Here is a 12,282-nt window from a genome sequence, read left to right as displayed (position 1 = left end):
GGGCGTGGAGTCTCCCTCACTGGAGGTATTCAAAAACCATCTGGACACAATTCTGTCCAATGCCCTCTAGGATGACCCCTTGAGCAGAGAGGTTGGACCAGATGACCCCCAGTGGTTCCTTCCAACCTTACTATTCTGTGATTTTTTATCCCCCACCAGGCATGGACAAGAAACTCCCTTCCAAGCCTTCATTTTTCCAGCTCTCATGACAGCTGCTCCAATCCCTTAATCATCTTAGTGGCCCGTATGGTCCTGGGAGGGGAGTAGTTCAGAGCAGCAAAGATGCCCCCAAAAGCAGCAGAGACAGGGACAGCCCCCCAGTTCTGCTAGCCACCTGTGCCAGAGCAGGGGCACTGTCGTCACCAGTGGAGCAGGGGATTTTTAGTTCCTAGGCCAAGCAAGGCCCATCCATCGGTGCTTCCCTAGGTTCCTAAGTGTATCCCAAGAGGCTGCAGCCTTCACTTCCTCCTTCCTCACTGTAGCACAGCTTTTTGGGGCTGGCTCAGGCAGAATGTAGCATATTGTGGTGCATGTGATCCCATCTGGGACATCCCCTCAGCATGACCACTTCTGGATGCAGTTTTGTCTGCAGATGGGATTGCAGGGAGGGCTAACCAGGGGATACTGCTGTATCACTCATTCCTTAGCCTTCTTCCACCTGCTTTGGGGGGCTGGACAAGCTCCAGGAGGAAAGCACAGTGCTTTTTCCAAATCACTGCATCATACTGTCAGCTTGAGCAGCAAGAGATGAGGGATGTAGGTCCCAGCTGGCACATGCAACTGCAGACAAGAGCATCTGAGAGGTGGAAAGTGGCTCAGCCCTCTCACACATTTGATTTGGTTTCTTTTCCCCTTGCAATAACTGCTGAAAAAAAACCCAAAAAACAGCCCAGTGGCCAAAGCCATGAATTTAATTCACTCACCTACCTGTGTGTTCTCTTTGCCCTGCCAAAACCTTGTCCCCTCCCTGCAGCACCAATTCCACTTTCCAAGATAAGCTACACCTTGACTGAAGAGATCAGAGCAGAAAAGCAGACTTCTGTCAGGGTAGGCAGGGAGCTGCAGGCCAGGACAAAATGACTCCTCCTGGAATTGCAAGGAATAATCCCATTATTTATGTGTCTGTAAGAACATGTGGGAAAAAAACTCAAACAGATTAATTTAAGAATCTGTTGCCCAGCCCCTTGCTGTGAACGGGCCTGTGCTGGCATTGCCAAAGACCTCAGCCCTATGGACACCACCAGGTCACCTGAAATTGCAGGACTGCCATTTCCACAGGATGGAACTTCACACAAAAGATCTTGATTTTCAGACCCCTCAGCTTCATGGGTGAACTCCCTGGGAGCCACTTTCACAGCACACAGGGACAGACACAGCAGTGCAGAGCACGTTTTGCGGCAGCATTTGTTATTTCAAAGGAGACAGTGTGCCAGCACCGCGTTTGTCAGCCAAATCTGTGTCAGCACTTAAAACATCCCCCTCCCGTACGGACGTGCTTGTGCTCAGCAGCTACTTGCTTTTCTTGTAGGAGCTGCAGCCCGTGGGAGGGTGTCTGTGTCACAGTTACATTATCCATGTGCTCTGGCTTGGGGAAGATGTTCCTTTTCCCTGCTTACTGCTGGTTTTGCTTTTCTTCCTTTTAATTGGAAGGGTGCATACAGATTCTGGAGCATTCTGCGGCATCGCTTTTTACCTGTCACTCTGGGGAAAGTGTCCTGAGGAGCCCCTGAAGGCCATCAGCACAATGTTCCCTCCTCTTGCACAGCATCCAGGCTGGTGCAGCTGCCTGTGTTTGACACCAAGAGCAGCCACCAGCCAGAATGACCCCAAGGAGACGCTGCCACTTTGTGGCACCACAAGCTCCAATCAGCCCTTGCGTTAGAAATCACTTAAATCTTGATGCAAAGTCCTTTTTGGAGGCTGCAGTTTATGACTCTCCGGTCTGAGCAATCTTGAAGTTGGACCTCCCACCTTTTCCCAGGCTTGTGGGAAATCGTGTTTCCAAGGCACTCACTGGGGCACTTAGAGATTATTGGAACAGCTAAGCAGCCTGAGCTGAACCACAGCAAAGCAACAGCCTCCTCATGAGCACTGACGTGTTCCTTGCAGGGCTGTCAGGCACATCTGTATGGGCTTGTTCTCCAAGGACCACTCCTGGGGCAACAGCTGGGGCCTTGTTTCACAGAGACACCAAACGGTGCTCTAGGCAGCCTTCAAAATTTAATTTAATGCTCTCAGCCTCGACTACTGCCTTCCTTAGAGCTGACTCTGAGTGGTGACTCCTGAGGGATTGTGAAGGTGATGGAAGCACAGAGCTGGAATGAGGAGGGTGAGCCCACCCGGGGCCTCAGCAAGGTGTTCGGGAGCTCCTTGGCTTCAGTTCTTTCCATTGTGTCCATGGGCAAGGCGTCTCTGGGAAAGGCCTCGCTTTTCTAGAAGGAGCATCTGCCTCTGGGTGTCTCATTTGGACAGGCTCAGAGACCGATACTCAGGAGCAGTCACGGTTAGGACAGAGACTGGGGATTTGAATTCCCTGCAAATCGGCTCAAAAGCGCCTCCAAGTGAGGAAACCCAGGATCAGTAGGGCAGACCCCCAGCACTCGCTGGTGGAGAGCCCGGGACGCTCCTAGCAGAAGTCCACGAATAGGTGCTGCCAGGAACAAACCCTTCTGCTTCCGGAGCTGCGACATTCCTACTAGAAAGATGCGATCGTTTGCTGTGGAATGGCTCAAACAAAAGGCAAGAAGGATCATTAGCAACCATTTACACCCTGCCCTAGGTGGGTATTCGAAGAAGCTAAGAGGCAGTTTGACACACAGCCACTGCTCTTCTCCATTTTGATTCGTGCCTGAGATAAATTTTGAGCTTAAAGCAGGATTCATGGCTACAGACGAAAGATATGCCATTCTCCCAAAAACTGCAGCATGAGAATTGATGGCTTGACAGCTTAGAATGTACGTGATTTTTAAAAAACTCACACTACAGAAATGTTCTGAGCAGATTCTTCGTGCTCTGCTAACTTAATTTCCTTCTACACCACCTCATCCAGTGGCTAAACGGAAGGCCATGGATGTGGGGATTTTTTTTATTTTAGCAAAGCTTTCGATTGTCCAACATTGGACTCAAAAAACCTTGTGAGGTTCCTTCAAATTCAGGATATTGTTTTGATGATTCAAATTTCTCATGCAATGAAGACCCAGGAGCTCATGGTTGTGGGCTACACTGTCACCTTATAATTAATGGCCACTTTTTACCATTGCTTTGTAGATAATTTATTTCTCCTTCAGCCAAGGCTGCACCCACACAGCTCATCCCCTCTGGCCCCTCGGTAAGCTGCCAATGCTCCATGAAACAGGCTAATGGACTTATCTTGCTGTCATGATCCTGAGAAGGAAACTTGTTCTGGGTCGTCAACAACCTCCAAAGGAGTATTGGTACTCAACACAGCCCACGGCGCTCTGCTGCTTTGCAAGGACTTGAGAGAGCTTAGGCTTAGGCAGGAGAAACCCGTAAAGCCGGGTCAGGACCTGATCTCACTCTCAGCACAACTCCCCCGGCAGAGACCCTCCTCTCCACAGCACAGCTCAGCAAGTCATCGCCATTATTCATAGCAGGATTTAAGGGCACAGTTTACACATGCTAATGTATGCTAATGTTTTTCTGATGGGTTTGTGACTTGTTAAGCAGGTTGTGGTAACGCCTGGGCTGTTGAACAGCTTTTATCCCAACCTGCAGTGATATCTCAAGAAGCACAAATTGGAGGAAAGATTTTTAACATGGATTTCAACTTTAACAGCCTTAAAACTCCCACCACAGGTTTGTGTTGGGGTTTCTTTACATTCATATTTCTCTCTGAATTCCTGGCCTTATTGTCCTCCAGTGACTGATGGAGTAAGAGGAACAAAAAAATGCAGCTTCCTTCCAACGCATCTGATTTTTGAACTATTAATATTTTAACCCATTACTCTTGCTCCATTTCACATGGATTTATGGTAAGAAAATACCAAGAGGATGCAGCATGAGCTCATAGAATTCTCCTCTCCTCAGCTTGCCTGTCAATCATCTCTGGGACTGCTGCAACACTGCTGGAGATGAGAAAATATGTTAAACCCAGAAGATTCAGCAACTCAGGAAACTGCAGAAAATAAAAGACAGGCAAGCCCCTGAGTATCCTCACACAAATTCATGCATCTCACCAAGGGTGCCATAGCTCTTTTCACCTTTTCGGGATAAGTTGTGGACAGAAAACACCATGGTGTCTAACTTCTGATGGAAAACAACCTTGCTGACTTTCCCAGAAGCTCCCTACTAAACACCTGGCAGCACATCTACCATTCCTGCTGTGCTGAAACTGACTGGAGCTGGTTTGTCCTACTTGATTATGAGCTTAGCAAGCCCAAGGTCCTTAAAAACACCAGGCAAACACCATCTTAAATCACAGAATTGTGGAATCCTAGGATCTCCTGAGCTGGAAGGGATCCACAAGGACCATCACGTCCACATCTTGGTCCTGCACAGGACATCCCCAAGAATCACACCACATGCCTGACGCTGTCAAAATGCTTCTTGAACTCTGTCAGGCCTGGTGCTGTGACCACATCCCTGGGGAGCCTGTTCCAGTGCCTGGCCACCCTCTGGGTGAAGAATCTCTTCCTAACACCCAGCCTCCACCCCCCTGACAGAATTCCATGCCGTTCCCTCAGGTTCTGTCACTGGTCACAGGGAGCAGCCATCGGTGCTGCCCGTCCTGAGGGAGCTGAAGCCCACAGTGAGCTCTGCCCTCAGTATCCTCTTCTCCAGGCTGAACAAGCCAAGTGCCCTCAGCCACTCCTCACATGGCTTCCCCTCTAGACCCTAATTCCAGACAATTGTTGGTATTTTCAAAACTGTCCTATGATTTTCCTGCTGATTAATTCATGATTGTACCGACTCCTCTTCCAGCCTAGAGAAAGCTTGGGTCTTTCAACCAGGACAAATCCCTCCACAGCACGGAGCATGAACTTTCTTTGTGGCCTTTTTCTCCAGAGGAGCTCCTTCCCACGGAGCTGAGGCACAGCCTCCTGCTTTGAAAGTTTTGCAGAGGTGAAGGGGCAGTTTTGGCTGAGGTGAAGGGGTCAGTTTTTGACAAGGTACAGGGAACAGTTTTAGATGAGGTGAAGTGGGCAGTTTTGGCTGAGGTGAAGGGGTCAGTTTTTGACAAGGTACAGGGAACAGTTTTAGATGAGGTGAGACGGGCAGTTTTGGCTGAGGTGAAGAGGGAAGTTCCAGCTGAGCAGCGGCGTGCAGAGCTGGGACTGCCCGCCGTTGTCGGGACCTGGGGGCAGCACTAACACAAGAGCTGCCCAGCGCACCCCTCACGACGCCCCGCGCGCTGCCCTGAGGGGAGGTAGGGGCGCTGCCTCCGGCCCCCCCCGGCTGCCCGCCCCTCGGCGGCACGTGACGCGCTGACGCACGCACGCACAGGCGCGCGCCGGGTAACGCCGAGGGCCCCGCGCGTTTGAAGTTGGCGCGCCACTCGCGCCCTCTCTCGCCCGGCCGGCGGCCGCGGCAGAGCCGCGCTGGGTGGCGCGTGCGCACTGTGCCCCGCCCGCCGCCATTTTGTGTCCGAAAGCGACTGTGGAGCGATTAAACCGCGGGGCTGGTGCCGGGGCGCTTAAAGCGGCGGCGGCCGCGGCGGGGCGTGCGGGGGCGCGGGGCGCAGGGAAGCGGCGGCGGCGGGGGGTTTGCAGTCGCGTTCTCCGGCCTCTAGGTGTCACGATGGGGCTCCGGCGCGGCTGGGGCCCCGCAGCGGCCGCCGCCGGGGCAGCAAGGGGGGCTTTGTCTCCCTCTACCGTCCCCGCGCCGCCGCCGCCGCCACCGCCGCCATTCCCCACAGCGCGGCGCTGGGCTGCGGCACCGCCCGGGCCGCCCGCCCTCCTTCCCTCCCCGGCCGCCGCCACCCGCCGGCCCCGACTCCATTTTCTTTCCTTTGTCTCCTCCACCGCGCCACCGGCGCTGATTAACCGCCCCATTACCGCCCCCTCCCTTCCCTTCCCGTCCCGCACGTCCCTTCCGCCTTAACGCCCGCCGCCCGTGTCCTGCCGCGGTGTCCGGCCGGGCGCTGCCCGCGGGGACGGCCGCGTGTCCCGCTCCCGCCGGCCGCCGCCTCGCTGCGCTGGCGTGTGCGGCGGAGTGAGAGGCGCTGCGAGGCGCAGAGCGGGACTCGAGCTCCCTCTGCAAGGCAGGCTGAGCAGCGCCATGCAGCAGCACCGGGGCGGGCACGGCTGGGGGGCGCCCGCTCTCGCCGCGGTGACCGGCCGGCAGCCCCCCCGCACCCCCCGCGCCGCTCCCGGCGAGCGGCGGCCCCGCCGTTCTGTGTCCCCCGTCCCGTCCCCGCCACCCCACTTCGGGCCCGGGGTCCCCACGGGGCTTCGGGCTCCGATCGGGAGCTGCCACCGAGCCGCCGACCAGCTGTGTCACTTGCTGGGACCTGGCCCGGCTGCCCGACTCGCGGGGCACCTCCCCGGGAACCTCCCGGGCCTCCGCAGCCGGGCGCTTGCCCAGGGATGGAGCCCGAAATCTCATGGCAAAGGACGGCGTTATTCCCTCCCGTCCGTGGGTCTGTGCTGCTTGGGGGGGAGAAAGCACAAAACCCGATTCTTTTTGTGATGCAGAGGAGGAAACCGCACATGCTCTGTGTCCAAACGCTTTGCTGTTTGTTCTCTGTATCAGCTTTAGATTTCTTTAGAATATATGTTTATATGGTATCGGATTTGGCCTTGTGTTAACCTTGTGAAATTACTTCGATAGAAGGGTTTTGTCTTGTTGTATTCCGTTCAGTGTAATCCTGAGGACTTGCCTGTTGGTGAGAATGAATTTGCTTTCCTGTTTGTGACTTCCTATTTTTTTGCCGAGCGTTTCTCCCCTTAAATACATGCATGGCTGTTCCTCATCTCTGGCTAGTTACTGAATCCTAGTAATAAACTCCAGAGGTGTCGTTAAAACACTGTTTACCACTTCCAGTGTACATGTTTTTGTTTCAGTGCAGGAAGTGTGTAAATATCATCTCAAATTCTCCAGTTTATTAATATTCTGCTGAGCCTGTTGAATCTGTAGGAGCCCGTTGAGTATTGGAAATAATTCCGTGCTGTATTCAAGCTGTTCTTACTTAAACGATCCCCCTAACACTTTCCATCAGTTTAGAAGACATCGGCAGAACTGAAAAAAGGAGTAATTTTAGTACAAGGGCAAAGCAATGCTTGCTGCCTTTTTTTTTTTCTCTAGGTTGATGGATTTTTACTTCCATTTTGTTTTTCTTCTGGATATGTAGGGCTAGCTCAGTTTTAATGTCATCCGCTGTGCATAGATGGTTATTAGGATGCATAGAAAGGCTTATGAAACTTTGTGGGGTATTTTTGAGGAGTAATATCTGAGCAAAAGGTGCAAAACTCGAGTTCCTGTAGCCTCCCGTGGCCCTGCAACTGAAATAATACAGCAAGGCTCGTCCATTTCAGACAGAGCCTGGGGAACTGTCACTACAGCGTTAAGTTCTCTGGTGACTCGTGCCTGCAGAGTTTCTGAGGGAAGGAGCTATTTCAAGAGCTGTTTTCTGTGAGCAGGCTGGATCTTGACTGTGATCTGGAGCTAATCTGTGCATCCTCACCAGCTCCTGGGGCTGCAGGTTGATACCCGCCTGCTGCGCTCCCAGGGCTGCGTCTTGAAATGCCAGAAGCTGACCCGTGTTATTCTTGACTTTGTTCAGCATTTACCTGAAAAATCTAATTATATGGGATTACTAACTTGCTAAGGAATTTCTGTGCACAGCCTACTCCAGAATTTAATTTCTTCTCCTTCCTTTAGGACTTCATGTCCAAGAACTCCTGCTTTTCCAGATTTTTGGAAGTTGGATGTTGAGTATTATTAGGCCTGTATGTTCTTGGAGCAAAGCCAGCCTGTTCCTTGCACTTATTCCTCATACTTAAACAGGTTCCACTGACCTCTGGATAGCTCTCCGTGCTCTGTCCGAGCAGTTTTTTGTACATGAGCTCTTTCACCTATATTATTGATTATATTTACATAAAAACTCTCTAATTCCCCATCCTGGCAACTTTAGCTTCTCCTACCTCTTTACCAGAGAGGGAATGCTGGAGGGAGTAATAAGCATTAGGATCCCAAATGTGCTTGTGGGTGCTCTAGAAATATGTGTAATAAGGAGCAGCCCCTGCTTTACCTGAATATGAGGACACACACTGACAGGAGCTGAAAGAAACCAGAGCTTTGACTGCTTGGTTTGTGTGTGATAGCTTACTGAACTGTACTGATTTATTTGCTTAACTGTAAACCCCTGTTCATCCATTTGGCTTTAGTTCAGATGCCCAGTTCACTCTTTGTTGTACTAAACCTTGAAATGTCAATACAGTATCAAGCTCTGCTACTCTGTAACCTACGTGTCTTAGAGACACACACAGATCCAGGAAATTCCCTTCTATTGGTTATATTTAGTGTTGGTAACAATGGTTCAGATCCTACGTGGCCCTTGTTCTTTCAGGTTTTTTACTGAAACTTAGAAAGAATCTGTCCTGACTGTAGCTAAAAATACTGCTTTTTATTGTGCTGAAGGAATTTTATTTACAGCACCCTCTTCTGCTGCTTCTCCAAGATCTCTCCAATAATTCATCAGTCTTTAGGAATTAAGTGAGGTGTGCTTATCGCAGACATATTTAATATGAAAACTAAAGAGTTGCTGCTCAGCTGAATGATCTGTTTTTCTCTGATTAACAAAAGTAACCTCAAAAAGAAGAGCAGAATAAACAGAAGGTGAGTAGGGAGTTTTATGTTTCAGATCATGTTAACTGTAACATTTAAGTAACTGTACACAGAACAACTCGATTTAGGTATCTAATGTAAAATAAAGCTAAAGTGAAGTTTTCATCTTAATTTCCTTCCAATGTGGTTCTTAACAGGTGAAAAGAGAAGTAGTGCAGAGACAGCTCTCAAGAATGGCGCAGTTAACGTGCGTTGACTTAGGGGACATCTCTGATAGAATGGACTCCCGAAGCATTATTCTCTAACTATCCCTACAGGTGAAGTTTTGAGTCATAGATAGAGTTGCATTTCTTCTATAAAGGTTTGTTTTTAGAGACACCCCCTCCCCAGTTCAAGCCCTCCCACAGTTTACTGTCAGCTACCTGAGGATTTCAGTGTGTGGGGCTCATATTAAGAGGTGAGGCCAGGAATGTTTGAAAGTATTTAAAAGCACAAGGGCAGTGATCAGTTAGCATATTCTGACCAGTGACACTAGCAAAGGCTTGTGTAATGGTGGCAGTGCAGCAAGCTGAACTACAGGGTATTTTTTTTCTCCCTGTAGTGCAAGTAGTCTGCCCAGATACATAATGCTGTATCAGTCAGTTAGCAGCAGCATCTTATTTTTTCTGCTATAGCTGCAAACTCATGAAATTTCTAAAGCTTCATGGGTTTCACTGGAAAGCTTAGCTCAAATGTAAAGACAGGGTTAAGTAAGTTCATCTTATACTGAAAATCTTGTTTTGCATATTTTTTTCTCCATAGTGTAAAAAAATTTCTGTTGACATCATTGAATTTGTCAAATTCTGGCAAAACAGAAGGCAAATCCCAGATTGTTTGGCATGTGAATTGCACCCCTGTCTGTATTAATAATGCATCATCATTAGAAGCCTGTATATGTCTCAAACATCCACAGGTAAAGTATATTAAAAAAATCAAACACAAGCCACAGCTTAACACGGAAATTCTCTAAAACTGCCCCCTACCAGAGTACCTTGGGAGGAGAGAGAGACATTTACCTTGGCATGTTGGTATATTTTTCACCACTGGAATATTTTTAACTGCAGTATTGGAAGGGCTATTTTATAGTCAATGCACTTTGGAACAATAGTGAAATTCCAGGAGGTCAGAGAAGTGCTGATGTGTCAGTTCTAAAAGGAGGTGGAGTGGGTGAACATGGCTGTGCAGGGAGGGTGGCAGGTGCCCAGAACACCTTGGGTGTTTCACTAGCTCTGCATGATGCTAACACACATGTAGTTCACATTATTACCAGCTCTCCTATTTATTCTTAGTACAGAATTTAGTTAAAGTAGAGAAAAGTGTTAATCCCAGTAACAGAGGCTTTAAGAAAACAAGAGCTTTTTAATTTTATTTCTTGACTTTTTTAAAGGACTTGATCTTGACCACCTTACTGTATATTAATGTTAGTACTGAGTATCAGTAAATGCCATCTAGTTCAGGATTAATCTGGAGGTGTACAAGAGTGAATAGTTTCCATGGATATTCAGCAAAAATTAGTAATTGCTTGTCACAGTTTGTTTTCATTAATGATTTTGTTGGTGAAAAATGTATTTAAAAACTTGTTCATGATAAACTTCTGGTTCATGGCAAATCACTGGACACTAAGGCAGCCATTGTGATTACTGGATTTACTGGAGTAAATCCAGTCCAGTGTGTGTGCTAAGGCTGCTACACGTAAAGCTGTTCACCTGGGAACCAGGTATTCCAGCTGAATTTAAATCAAGGCACATGGTATCCTAGAAAGCAGTGATTGAAGTGTGTTTTGGAGTCATAGTGAATAAACCACATAAACACGAGTTTCCAAGGTGATGCTGTGACGAAGGACCTAATGTGGTTCTTAAATGCATTAGTAGAATAAGCAGGGATATGTTCTTGTCCATCTTGTGGGATGGGATGAAGTCATTCCCAAAATCCTGCATATGGTTTTGGCCTCAGCACTCAAAACCCTCCCAAAGATTACTGTGTGAAAAGGGATTCATCTCCAATTTGATGGAAAACAGTTGTATTGCCATGCAGTAAAATGTTAGACATGTGCTATGCAGCTTCTCATCAAAACTGAGGTGACTTGATGAGAATCCTCAGAGATGTCCCTTACAAAATAATACTGGATATTAGTGATCTTGTTCTAATCTTGCTGACAAACACAATATGAATTTGTAGTCCAGTGAGTTCAAATTAAAAGGCTTACGTTTTTCACAGTGAGGGTGATTAACTAATGGATTGATATCAAGAGCAGTCACGTGTTTCTTAATTTCTTAACATCTTTGAATCAAGATTGTGGGGAAAAAAAGTCTGAAAATTGCTTCAGCCAGCTGCAAGGTGCTGATCTTTTCTTGTTTCATTTATATTTAGAAAACTGTAATTCATGAGAGATCAGGCTTGGTGATAAACCAGGGTTGCTAAAGAAAAAGGATGGATAGCACCTCCTCTTCTCTTGAACCACCTTCCCTCTTTTTGAACAGAGAGAGGTTTAGGACTTTCCCTTTTCAATCAAGAACATGATAAAACCAGTAAAGTCTTCAGAATGGAGAAAATAAGCAGATATTGATATATATTGGAGATGTGTCCTGTATACTCGGTCCAGACTTGTGACTAATGCATCGTGATCTGAGGCTGTGGCACTGGGGAGCTCTTGGGAAGATAAATGTTACTTCTCTGCTGCCAGGACAAGCTGCTGGCTTGTGTCCAGCTCGCTGCCTACCAAGCAGCCCAAGGACCTGGGCACAAGCCCTGCTGCCCAGACACTTTTTGTATCAGCAAAGGAGTTCTTCGTCCTGGTTCTAAGCGTGGCAAATGCGCAGAGGGTGAAGCAAGGTGATTTTTATTGAATCCACTAAAGAAAACATAGCTCCATAAAATTGTGTTACATAAAATTATTTATTGACTCATTTTATATATGGCATTTGTGTTTGTTTTGTGGAATTATAGTCTCTGCAGTGATCCTAGTTTTAAACTGCATGCTGAGTAAAATACTGACTTAATCAGGAATTAAACTATGAAGCATAAAGCTGTAGAAGGAGTAAACAACTCAGTAATTTTAAGCTATGTTAATGCCTCATGTGTGGAGACTTGACACAAGTGTTTGACACTTTCTGAGCTCTCAGGGATGTTGCAGTGAATAGCTTGATGGTGGCATAAGCATCTCTAGGTGGAGATTGCTGGAAGCTAAGTGTTTTTTTCACATCTTACATTAAAAAGGTGGAAAGGGGATATGTAATCTTGAGAACTCAGAGCTACAGAGCAAACTTGCATGTAATCCATGTGCTCCTCTGCGTGGTAATTTCATCAGAAGCACATGATGCTCGAGTTGGGCAATTCCGGTTTCTCCTGGCTGTTCATAAGAAGGTGAATGGTGTCACTCTGCTGCTGCCCCTTGAGTTCTTCACTGGACTCAGTCTGTGCCCAGTGTGGCTGCTGTGCTTCCCCGTGCTCACACAAGGCCAACTTCTTGGGTAAATGCAGGGAGTTTTGTGGTGAGCC

General features: G+C 48.2%; 1 protein-coding gene across 2 annotated transcripts in view; it reads left to right on the top strand.

Annotated features, from left to right (window-relative positions):
- The first annotated feature begins 8,778 nt into the window (after positions 1 to 8,778).
- CTCF (CCCTC-binding factor) overlaps positions 8,779 to 12,282 on the top strand; it is a 31,294-nt gene continuing 27,790 nt past the window's right edge. Inside the window, exon 1 of one of the 2 annotated variants that reach the window (XM_041400499.1) lies at positions 8,779 to 8,796. The gene's annotated coding sequence lies outside the window, so the exon portion shown is untranslated. Of the gene's footprint in view, positions 8,797 to 8,942; positions 9,063 to 12,282 lie in introns of those variants that run through there. The other variant, XM_041400500.1, reaches the window with a different exon arrangement.

This window comes from Onychostruthus taczanowskii, unplaced genomic scaffold (genome assembly GCF_017590055.1).
Source record: "Onychostruthus taczanowskii isolate IOZ18803 unplaced genomic scaffold, ASM1759005v1 scaffold18, whole genome shotgun sequence".
In the NCBI taxonomy this organism is placed as follows: domain Eukaryota; kingdom Metazoa; phylum Chordata; class Aves; order Passeriformes; family Passeridae; genus Onychostruthus; species Onychostruthus taczanowskii.
The sequence above is the reverse complement of the archived record's forward strand: the minus strand, read 5'-3'. Positions and strand labels throughout refer to the sequence as shown.